The sequence below is a fragment of the Silene latifolia genome, chromosome 9, assembly GCF_048544455.1.
Source record: "Silene latifolia isolate original U9 population chromosome 9, ASM4854445v1, whole genome shotgun sequence".
NCBI classification, from domain to species: Eukaryota; Viridiplantae; Streptophyta; class Magnoliopsida; order Caryophyllales; family Caryophyllaceae; genus Silene; species Silene latifolia.
Window position 1 is genome coordinate 37,035,389 of NC_133534.1, and position 11,680 is coordinate 37,047,068.

Consider the following 11,680-nt stretch of genomic DNA (forward strand, 5'->3'; position numbering starts at 1 on the left):
ACACCCTTTGGACCTCTTAAGGACACTTTCTTTTGATGACAGTCTATCTTAGCTTTATACTTTCCTAACCAATCCATCCCAACTATCATCTCAAAACCATTAAAAGGAAACTCTAGCAAGTCTACAGGGAAATCGACTTGCCCAACTATGAAAGATACATCTCTAAACAACCTCCCACACGATACAGACTCACCCGAAGGTATGAAAACTTGCTCACTAACAGATTCATATACTCTCAAACCCAACTGTTTTTACATGACTCAAGACACAAACGATCGAGAAGCCCCGAATCAAACAAAACAAACGTAGGAATACCATTAACAAGGAATGTACGGGTGATAACGTGCGCATCTTCCTCAGTTGCCTTCTTCTCCATCATGAACAACTTGCCATCGGTCTTCCGCCCACCTCCCGGACAAGATCTTGCCGATGCGGTCGGCTTAGCACCCGACCCTTGATTGTTGTTGTTGTTCGTCGGTGTCTTCTGATAAGAATTACCGCCGTTGCGGTTGCTTCCACTCTGGTAACTCGACTTCCCGGTTTGGCCATGATCCCGGTGGCCGCTCGCGAAGCTCGTGCGAGTCTCGAAAAGATCCGGTGCGCTCGTGCACTCATGTCTCTTGTGGCCTACACCACCACAACCAAAGCAGGTCACTCCCCAACTATTACTCACACTCCCACGGCCACGCCCAAAAGAAGCCCCAAAGACTAAACCCGGACCAAAAAGAAAATCCCTTAGATCGATTGTGGTTGCCTTTCTTGTGATTCGATTGGCCACCACCCTCGCTCTCGGACTTCCTCTTCTCACCACCCGACCTCTCCTGAGCCATCTCCACCAACCTCTCGGCTCTTCCAGCCCTCTCATAAGCTTCCTTAACATCGGTAAGGATCCCCACGGGTAACTTATCCATAATCGTGGTAGTCAACCCTCTTTCAAACCTCAATGCCAGGTTCTCCTCACTCAAACCCATATCCTCAAAGATACCTGGACTTCTCATTGAACTGTCTGTAGTACTCTCCACCGACATCTCGCGGTCATCTTAAACTTATCAAACTCTTCCCTCAACTTACTCCTCACATGCTCCGACACGAACTCCTTCCTCACAGCCCTACGAAACTCCTCCCAAGGTATAGCGGGTAAGCCTTGGTTGGTGTATATCTCCTTAGCACTCACCTTCACTGAATCCCACCACTTGCCTCGCTGCCTCCCTCGGATAGAACGCACTGTTCCACTCTCATCTCATCGGGACAATGAACCAAGTCTAAGATGTTCTCCATCTCTCTCAGCCAACTATCAAGAAGGTTAGGTTCCCCAACCCCCTTGTATTCCTTCGGGTTAAACCTCGCAATATAGAGGCTGATTTTTGAATGATCAACCTCCTTCTCCTTACTCTTATCCTTGTCCTCATTCACTCTCTTCCGGGTCTCAGTAAGAGCGTCCTGGTGCTTTAACATCTTAACGATGTCATCCACGGTCATAAGCTCAGCTCTCGCGTGCAAAGCAGTTCTCTTGGGCGGCATCTTGAAACTATACATATATAAGAAAAGGGGTAGATATGAACATACGTACTAAACTTCAAAACACGAAGACGCGACCCCCAGAACCTACTCGATCGAGTTCCCAAACCCACTCGATCGAGTAACGGGCTACTCGATCGAGTGCCCCATGTACTCGATCGAGTACCCAAACTCCAGAACCAAACAGACCTTCTGATCTCTTTCCTACTCGATCGAGTATCTAGGCTACTCGATCGAGTGACCCCCTACTCGATCGAGTACCCCTAGTTACTCGATCGAGTTCCCCAAAACTCGATTCTGGACTCAAAATCGCCAAAAACCCACCCGATCGAGTCAGTCTCACTCGATCGAGTAACACTAATTCGTAAAAGCTACCCGCATGTTACGTCATATGCTAACATGTTAAATTTTATAAATCACATATTATATCATAACGATCATACTATTAATTGCCACGTTGTAAAACACTCAACATGCTATCATTTCATCAACAGTTTCGATATATATAACATCACTTTTCTTTCATCTCCTCAACTTCCAATTCGAACATCCATCAATCAACACATCCATCACATTTGTAAACAAGTTAACCAAACACACATACGACAAACACTTCCCCCATGTGACCGGTTCAAAGTTGTAGGGCGACCCCCGCGACTTTAGGACGTCTCCCAAGCCTTTGCACTAGCTCCTACAACTTTTACCCCGGGTTCATTTTAATTGACTCCCTATGTTCATTAAGTTCATTGGTTACAGGTTTCAGGATCGTCGCTCTGATACCATTTGTAACACCCCCATACTCCAAGTGCCTTACCAGGACCACTCAGGTATGAAGACATCACCATCTCGGTCGCCCGAGGTATGATAATCAAATAGACAAAACAGAAACAACGTTTATTATAAATGGTTTAATGAATAAATACAATCCTCAAAACCAAACCAAAGTACGATACAATATTCTCAAATGACTGTCTAACTGAAAAGTAAATAAACTAAGGCTACAGCGGAAGACTCCTATCGTCATGTCGTGGCATCCCAGCTATCCCAAGACTCTTCTCAATACCGCTCAATATCTCGCTCACCATCCCGAATGGATCACCGCAGTTTACAAAACAACACCGGGTCGTACTAATTACACAATCAATATAGATAACAATAATAAGATAAACAGACAATTGAATCACACACACACACACACCACCAACTCCCATCATCTCAATCGACCGTCCTTTGGACCGGACCACCGCCACCGGGGACCGCAGCCGTTCCCACCTAAGCCCCGCTCATCATACCGAGCGATAACCCTGTCCCATTAATGTGCACATCCCCTCCCGTGGCGGGTTCCACGAAGGGCGAAACTAGGGCGTGAAGTCACTCCCGCAAGTGACCCCACTCAGCCGAGAACGCATCTCGAGAACCATCAACAACAATCACAACCACAAACATAGTACAATCATCACATCAAACAACTAACTACAAAGACATCACCAATATCCCATTATGGGACTAATGCGAGTAGGAAATCCTACCCGGAAAGCACAACAAGCGAGACGGTATCTACAATTTGTATCAAAACGCCTCTTCTACGAATCCTCCTTCTATCATATAACACATATAGGCTATACATCACATACTACGCACAAAAACCCCCAATCCCTAAATTAGGGTTTAACCAAACTTAGCAAAACATTATAAAAATTATATTAAAAGCTTACCCTCAACGCAAGGAACTCAACGATACGAACTACGACACGAACTGACCGTCTGAACTCCGGGAATTGCTAAGAATGCGATTAGGAAGATGAAGTGGCTGCTTTCTCTCTTAAACAGGGTTTTAGGTTTTGTAAAAGTGATTTAAAACAATGACGATTATGTTTAAATACCTTAATCGCATAATTAACAAAACCCGAGAAAAACTCCCCGTAAAACCGGACACTCGATCGAGTACCTAAGGTACTCGATCGAGTACCCCCTTACTCGATCGAGTACCCCAGCTACTCGATCGAGTACCCAACAGGTCAGAAACTATTTTATTTCGCAAATTGCCCTTACTCGACAGAGTAAGGGCTACTCGATAGAGTACCCCAAGACTTATAAATACGGAGTATTACAATGACATTAATAGAGGACCCCGAGTCTAGCATAGCTCTAGCAAAAGCCTTGCCTCCAATTGAGCACGTATAGTTAGCATGCCCGAATCATCGCACTTTTTGGGAAGATTTTGTTTGAAAATTGCCGAGACATGCCTACTAACCATGACTCTTTCAACTCCTTTCCTTGGCTTCCGTTTAGGGGTGCAAATTTCTTTGAGGAACTTTGCATACCTAGGAACGGTGTTAATGATAGTAAAAAGAGGGATGTTGACCTCACATTTCCTAAAAGTCTCATAAAGATCAGTGTCTTTATCAAACTTTTTGGGACTTGTGAGGGCACTAGGAAATGGTACCTCCGGTTCATACTCTTGTTCAATCTCTTTGAGTTGATCCTTTGTGTTGGTGCTTCCCTCCTTTCCTTTGTCAATGCTCCAAGGACTCTTTTCTTTTTCCTCATTAGCTTTTGAAGATGATCCTTTCTCTTGTTCAACCACAAGCTCTTCTTCAATTTGCTCTTCAATGTCAATAACCCTTTCTTGTGACTTGCCCCTTCTATTCTTCTTGGGAGGGGATTCTAAAGTTCTCCCCTTCCTCAATGTCATAGCACTAGCATTCTCTCTAAGAGGAAATGTAGTGGAGGGAATAGAAGTTGAGGTCCTTTGATTTTTCTTGGCAAGTTCTTGGGCAATTTGGCCAAGTTGGACTTCAAGGTTGGCAACCTTGGCATCACTAACACTCTTGTCAACATCAATCTTGTCAAGCCTCTTGTTCGTTTTGACTTGCTCTTGCAAAATGTTCTTAAGCAAGTCTTGAACACTTGGTTCTTTTTGAGAATTGTTATTGTTGCCTTGATTGGCAAATTGGGATGATTGACCTTGGTTTTGGTTTCTACCTTGGTTGTTGAAATTCCCATTCCTATTTCCTTGAGAGTTTGAACCTTGACCTTGTCGGGAATTTTGGTCCCTTAAGTGGTTGAATTGACCATTCACAAAGCTCTTTGAGGTGTCACCACCCCAACCAAGTCTAGGATTGTCTCTACTCCCAACATTGTAATTGTTGCCACTAGGGCCATAATTGTAGTATCCTCCCCCTTGAGGATTCCTAGCATTGTAATTCCCATAGCCCATTGCACTTACATTCTCCACTCCAATTCCTTCTTCAATCATGATGGGGCAATTTTCCTCCAAGTGGGGACCTTGACAATAGTTGCATTCCACTTGATTCCCTTTTCTCCCATCCTTGTTTGGATTGTTCACTATCATATTCTTCACCAAGTGAGTCAAATCATTCACACTTTGCTCAAGGTTTTGATTGGATGAAGAAGAGGTTTCCATTGAAGAAGTATTCCGTGTTCCCCTTTGAGTTCTTCCATAATTCCTCGTAGTAGAGGCAAGTCTCTCAATGATTTTCTTGGCATCCACTATGGAAAAATTTTCCAACTCTCCTCCGGTAGCATAATTGACCATTCTTTGATCATCTTGGCCCAACCCTTCATAGAAGTTCACAAGAAGATCATCATCGCTCAACCCGTGGTATGGGCATTGAGCTACCAACTTTTTGAACCTCTCCCAATACTCATACATGGTTTCACCATTGAAGTCTTGTTCTATGGTAGTAATGGGCTTCTTAGCACGGTTGTGACGGGCATCGGGGTAGTACTTATCAAGAAAAGCCGCCTTCATTTCCTTCCAAGTTCTTATAGATCCCGGATCAAGATAAAAGAGTCAATCTTTGGCCGAATCCAACAAAGAAAATGGGAAGGCCCGTAATTTGAATTGATCCTCCGACACCCCATTCGGAATAGCACCTTCACACATCATGTGAAATTCCGAAAGGTGACGGTTTGGGTCATTCCCCGCATGGCCATGGAACTTAGGCAAGTTATGGATAAATAAGCCTTTGAGTTCGAAATTTGCATTGGCTCCTAGAGGGGGATAGGTGATACACAAGGGTTGCTCATCATAATTCCTTGCTCGTATCTCCCGGATGGTTCTTGTGTCATTCGCCATAGGGGGATACTCTACTTCAATCGGATTTACTTCAATAGGTTCTTCAATAGGTGCTTCTAAGGGTGCTTCTTCTACTCTATGTTCTCTTTGTGCTCTTTGGTACCAAGGATTAGTAAATAACCACGAATATGCTCCAAAAGCATCCTCTTCCACGGGGGTTGATTCACCGTGTTGTGGAAAACTAAACATAAACCTTCACACTACACACACAAGTTAGAACTTCCACTTACTTATCCAAAACAAAGAGAAGAGAAATAACTACTAACATGCAATTTAACAATCAAGCCTTTAGCTATGTTGCCCTTCCCCGGCAACGGCGCCAAAATTTGATAGGCATAAAACTAGGTGTCGTAAAATACTAGAATTAAGCTACCAAATTAACAATTTATAAGCCAAACTATACTCTAGAGTACTCTAAATGATAAAGTAATATAGTGCAAGTAAGGGTCGAACCCAAGAGAAGGTCTTTTAAGCTAAATACTTGAATTGTAAACTATTGACTACTAAAGACAAGATTATAAACAAACAATGGTTATTCACAATGACAAACAATAGAGGGACATAAAAAGGGGGGTTTTTGAGTTGATTGGTGACATGAAACAAAGTGAAATTTGCAATCTTAGTCTAACAAGCAATATAACAAACACTTGGTGAGTAAGATGATTCAATAATTAAGAGAACTTGGTGCAATCCTACAAGTTCCAACTTTTCTCAAAGCAAGACTCTTTTCTCTCTAGCTTTCATTTACCCAACAACAATCCTCAAGCAAGTGATTACCACTATCTAAGCCAACAATGATAACCCTACTTAAACTACAAATTCTAACATTAAACCATGTAAGAATTGTAACCAAGAGCATGAAGAACAAAACCAAGAGGAAAGTAAATGGGATATCACAAAGATATGTTTAAACCAACAAATCCTATGATATAATCAATTTCTACTCACAAAGGTTGATACTTTAAACCAAGATAACAACAATTATGAGATGCTTCAACAAGTTATTACAAAAGCAAGCAACTTTGCAACAACAAGCAATAGATGAATATAAAAGAGGCAAGGGTAATTACTTCTCACAACAAAACATTCATCATGTCATTAAAACTTAGAAATTGAAATAAATGAAAGAGTAGAGATTAAGGAGTCAATACAATGATAAAGATGAAAGCTTGCAATGGATTACACCAAGTAGGGAAGGATTTAGCCTTCCATAGTCTTCAAAACCCAAAGAAATAAAGAAAGATTACAACTTTGCATCAAAATAGTCTTCTAAATTACTACAAGCTTAAACCTTAAGAATGAGATTAGATGAGATGATATGATGGTAGGTGAATGTTTTAGGTCTTCAAACTCTCGGGTATTTATAGGCCTTCACGAAAACCTAGAAAGATTTCCACTTAAGAAGCCCACAAAGAAGATTAGAAAAACCCGTAAAGCAGAGCTGCGCAGGCTGCGCAAACCTTTGTTCATGCTGCGCAATTGTGCAAGACTGCGCACTGTTTTGTTTGCAGCTGCGCGCATGTGCTCGCATTTCTGGACTTCTATTTTCCACGAGCTAGACCTCTTCAATTGCCTTCATTTCTTCTAGTCTTCATTCCTACTTCTCCCAACTGGTTTCCGGGTTACAAGTGATCCTCTTGTGCCTTGTATTGACCTTTAAAAGGTGCTCTATTGCCGCTCGGGTTCCATGCATTAAGGATTGAGTGCCCAACCGAGTAAAAATGCACAAGTTACCACCATATAACCAATTGCCAATTGTTAGGAAAAGTGTACCAAAAGACCCATATTAAAAGACACGAGGGTGATAAAATCACCCTCTTAGACCGACACAATACATTACTATCAAACTCCCCCACACTTAGACTTTTGCTAGTCCCGAGCAAAACCCGAAACAAGCGACCATGAAGTCTACAAGAGAGTGTAGGAGAGAATGATCACTCTTCCCTTTCCTCTTCCTTCTTATATCTCCCTCGAAACACAACCACCAATTAAAAAGAAAAAGAACTTGACTCAAATTTGACACCACTCTTCACTCACTCCCCCGCCTTATTTCTCCCTCAAACACGGACATGACACACCACCAACGCCGACTCATCACGCAACTCCACCCTTCTTATATCACCAAAGTAGAAGTGGTCACTCTTGCCTTATCCCAAGGAAATAGAAAAGTGACCTAAACAATCCTCCAACTCATTCATCTTCCCCTTATATCACCTCCTTATCACTCCAAGCAATGCAAGTCATGCTACTAAGTCGGCCAAACACCAACAAAGATCAACAACCTAGTAGCCAACATGAAAAACCACCAATTTGAAACAATTTTTTTTGTGACACAAAAATAAATTAAATCCTAAAGCTAGCCTCCTTCCAAGACCCTCCTTATTGCTCCCTTCTTATCCCTCCATCTTTTTGGTGTTGCATTTTTCAATTTTTCGCTTTTTTTGTGTTTGAAAATCCCTCATTTTGCCTAAGGTGCCCTTTCGGGTTTTCACCTTAGCTTTTTCCTTTCCTCTCATCGGTAGCTCGCAACTCGATTCTTCATTTTGCCCGGAATGCCCTTTCGGGTTTTCATTCCGTCCTCGGCCACCTTTTCCAATCTTGCCTAGGTGCCCACCTTTGTGGGTTTTCACCTAGCCGAAATTTTCAATTTTTTTTTTTTATTTGCATTGACAATTTACATATGTCCTCAATGTGAGGGAGTGCCAACTTCTTCAAACTTTTAGTTGGAGGGGCCCGAGCCTTCTCCTTGCTCATATGCCCCCCGGTTCATTCTTCTTCTTTCTCTTCTCTCTCTTTCTTGTTGGGCCCTTATGTAGGCCTCATTGACTTGAGCTTCATTGATGGTGGGTTGATAGGTTGGTTCATTTTGGTGAATAGTCATGCCGAAAAGGCCTTGAATAAGGCCAAAGGAGTCTTCATGGGCTCGAGCGTCATAGTAAGAGTCCTCAAGGTATTGGTGGTGTCTTTCGTTTTGCACCCCAAATTGTTGGCTCACTTCTTCACGCCACTTGTTTTGCTCTTGCCACATGGCTTGATTTTCCGCCCAAGCCTTGGCACTTTGTTGTTGCCATTCAAGAGACTCCTCTTGCCTCTTGGCAATCCCCTCAAGAATTCTCCTTTGGGCCAATTCGGCCTCATCTCCCAACCTTTTATGCTCTTCAAAAGATCTCCGAAATTGATCAAAACTCTCCAATCTTGGCGCTTGTTGTTGTTGCCAAGAATGGGAGCTCTCAACCCTCCCACTAATTGCGTCCAACGTCCCCCGGGTCTCCTCAAAGTACTTGAACATTTGGTATTGCCATGGTGGTAAAGGTGGACTTGAGGAACCCCCGGCCTCAAACATAGGAGTGTCTTGAGGCGGTTGGTAGGATGAAGGAATGTGTGGGGTCTCATGGAAGCCCCCCTCAATTATCTCAACCTCTCTTTCTTCCTCTTGTTGGGGATCACGGGAAAATTCAACGGCTCTCCTCTTCCTCATTCTTGGTGGGAGTGGGTTGGGGAGATTGGCCTCGGCGGGACAAAAGAAATCCCGGGCTCGTGGTCCACTCGGGAGGGGGCCATTCAAAGGTAGCTTCATGTATTGTACACCCCCCTCCCCCAACCAATGACAACTCCATCGAACCGTATCCAATGGATGAATCATGTGAGTCTCTACCAACCCCGCTTCATTGTAAAGGTGATTCCCCCACACTTGAGGTTGTTCATCCGGAATATCCCCAACCAAACTAGCCACAAAAAGAGTGACCAAACCTCCACAATTAATGCTTCCCTTCTTCTCACGTTGCTTAGATGCACCAACCACAAAAAGTCTTGTCCAATCCGGCACCCCCTCCCCCTCGGGCAACATCGCCCACATGCACTCACGGACCCCATAATTTAGTTTGGTAGGTTCCCCCATCGTAAAGAAGAAGCACGAAATCATACGTGTAAGAATCCGGATGGGGGGGTTTGTGATTGAGGAGATCTTGTCATTGTTTGTCCGGGGTGTTTTCCTCGTGAGTGCAAACCAAGTATCGTCCAAGGCCGTACCCGGTAGGTTTAAGGAGGAGGGTGGTTTGGTGATTCTCAAAATTTCCCTCACCCTCTCAAAGGTTATGGTATGCCAAGTTTTGTTCAACCTAAAGTTCACCCGCTCATTCCCTCTTTCCCCCGTGATTTGGATGGTCGAGCGGAATTCTAAGGTGTAGGCGGGGTATGTACGAGGTTGAAGGTTAATGTATCTCTCTAACCCCACCTTGGTGAGGAAGGCAAGGGTGTGGTCAAAGATACCCATATCCCTCAAGGTTTCCGGGTGAAGGAATTTGGAAATCGGTAGGGGCTTACTCTCAAGGAACTTAAAGTAAGTCTTAAGGTTGTTTGGTAACCCTTCATCCCCCTTAAAAGGTTTGTGGTGGTGCATTGGGTGGAGGTTGGTTTGAGGATTCACCCTTCTTCTTAGATTTTCCTTTGCCAAGACCAAAAACCATCTTGTTCTCTTTTTAAAAATTTCAAAAACAACCACTTAAAAACAACCAAAAATCTGAAAAATTTTCTAAGGGGCAATTCAACAAACACCTTGTGTGCACTAGCACAATATTGTGTAGCTAAGGTAATTTTGTTGAATATTTGCCTTCCCTAACAGAAAATGATTGCCAACAATCCCCAAACAAGCAATTACAAGCAAGAATTCAACTCAACTACTCAAAGGAAATCGAATTGAATAAAAAGAAGACAAAGATAGTGAAGAAAGTTGTTATACCTTCCCAGAAATCCTCAATCTTGCTTGAATGTTGAAGAATGTTGCATAAAAACCCCTTTATAACCCAGAAATCCACTTGAACAAGCTTCAAATCAACCCGGAAAAATTCTAGGGTTTGGGAAATTGGGGGATTTTTGTCAGAAAATGGAAAGTTTGATGGTGTTTTTGATTCCAAGGACGAATTTGGTGAAGAAATTGGTGATGAGAAGGAGGTTTGATGTTGATAAGTAGTGATTTGGTTGGATTTTTAGTGAATGAGAGGAGGGATGTTGGGGTTTTGTCGAAAAAGCTTTGGTAAATAATGAGGGAATGAACACGGAATAAGAGAAGATAAGGAATCGAGATTAAAGAGGGATGTTGACCTCACATTTCCTAAAAGTCTCATAAAGATCGGTGTCTTTATCAAACTTCTTGGGACTTGTGAGGGCACTAAGAAATGGTACCTCCGGTTCATACTCTTGTTCAATCTCTTTGAGTTGATCTTTTGTGTTGGTGCTTCCTTCCTTTCCTTTGTCAATGCTCCAAGGACTCTTTTCTTTTTCCTCATTAGCTTTTGAAGATGATCCTTTCTCTTGTTCAACCACAAGCTCTTCTTCAATTTGCTCTTCAATGTCAATAACCCTTTCTTGTGACTTGCCCCTTCTCTTCTTCTTGGGAGGGGATTCTAAAGTTCCCCCCTTCCTCAATGTCATAGCACTAGCATTCTCTCTAGGAGGAAATGTAGTGGAGGGAATAGAAGTTGAGGTCCTTTGATTTTTCTTGGCAAGTTCTTGTGCAATTTGGCCAAGTTGGACTTCAAGGTTGGCAACCTTGGCATCACTAACACTCTTGTCGACATCAATCTTGTCAAGCCTCTTGTTCGTTTTGACTTGCTCTTGCAAAATGTTCTTAAGCAAGTCTTGAACACTTGGTTCTTTTTGAGAATTGTTGTTGTTACCTTGATTGCCAAATTGGGATGATTGGCCTTGGTTTTGGTTTCTACCTTGGTTGTTGAAATTCCCATTCCTATTCCCTTGAGAGTTTGAACCTTGACCTTGTCGGGAATTTTGGTCCCTCAAGTGGTTGAATTGACCATTCACAAAGCTCTTTGAGGTGTCACCACCCCAACCAAGTCTAGGATTGTCTCTACTCCCAACATTGTAATTGTTGCCACTAGGGTCATAATTGTAGTATCCTCCTCCGGAAGGATTCCTAGCATTGTAATTCCCATACCCCATTGCACTTACATTCTCCACTCCAATTCCTTCTTCAATCATGATGGGGCAATTTTCCTCCAAATGAGGACCTTGACAATAGTTGCATTCCACTTGATTCCCTTTTCT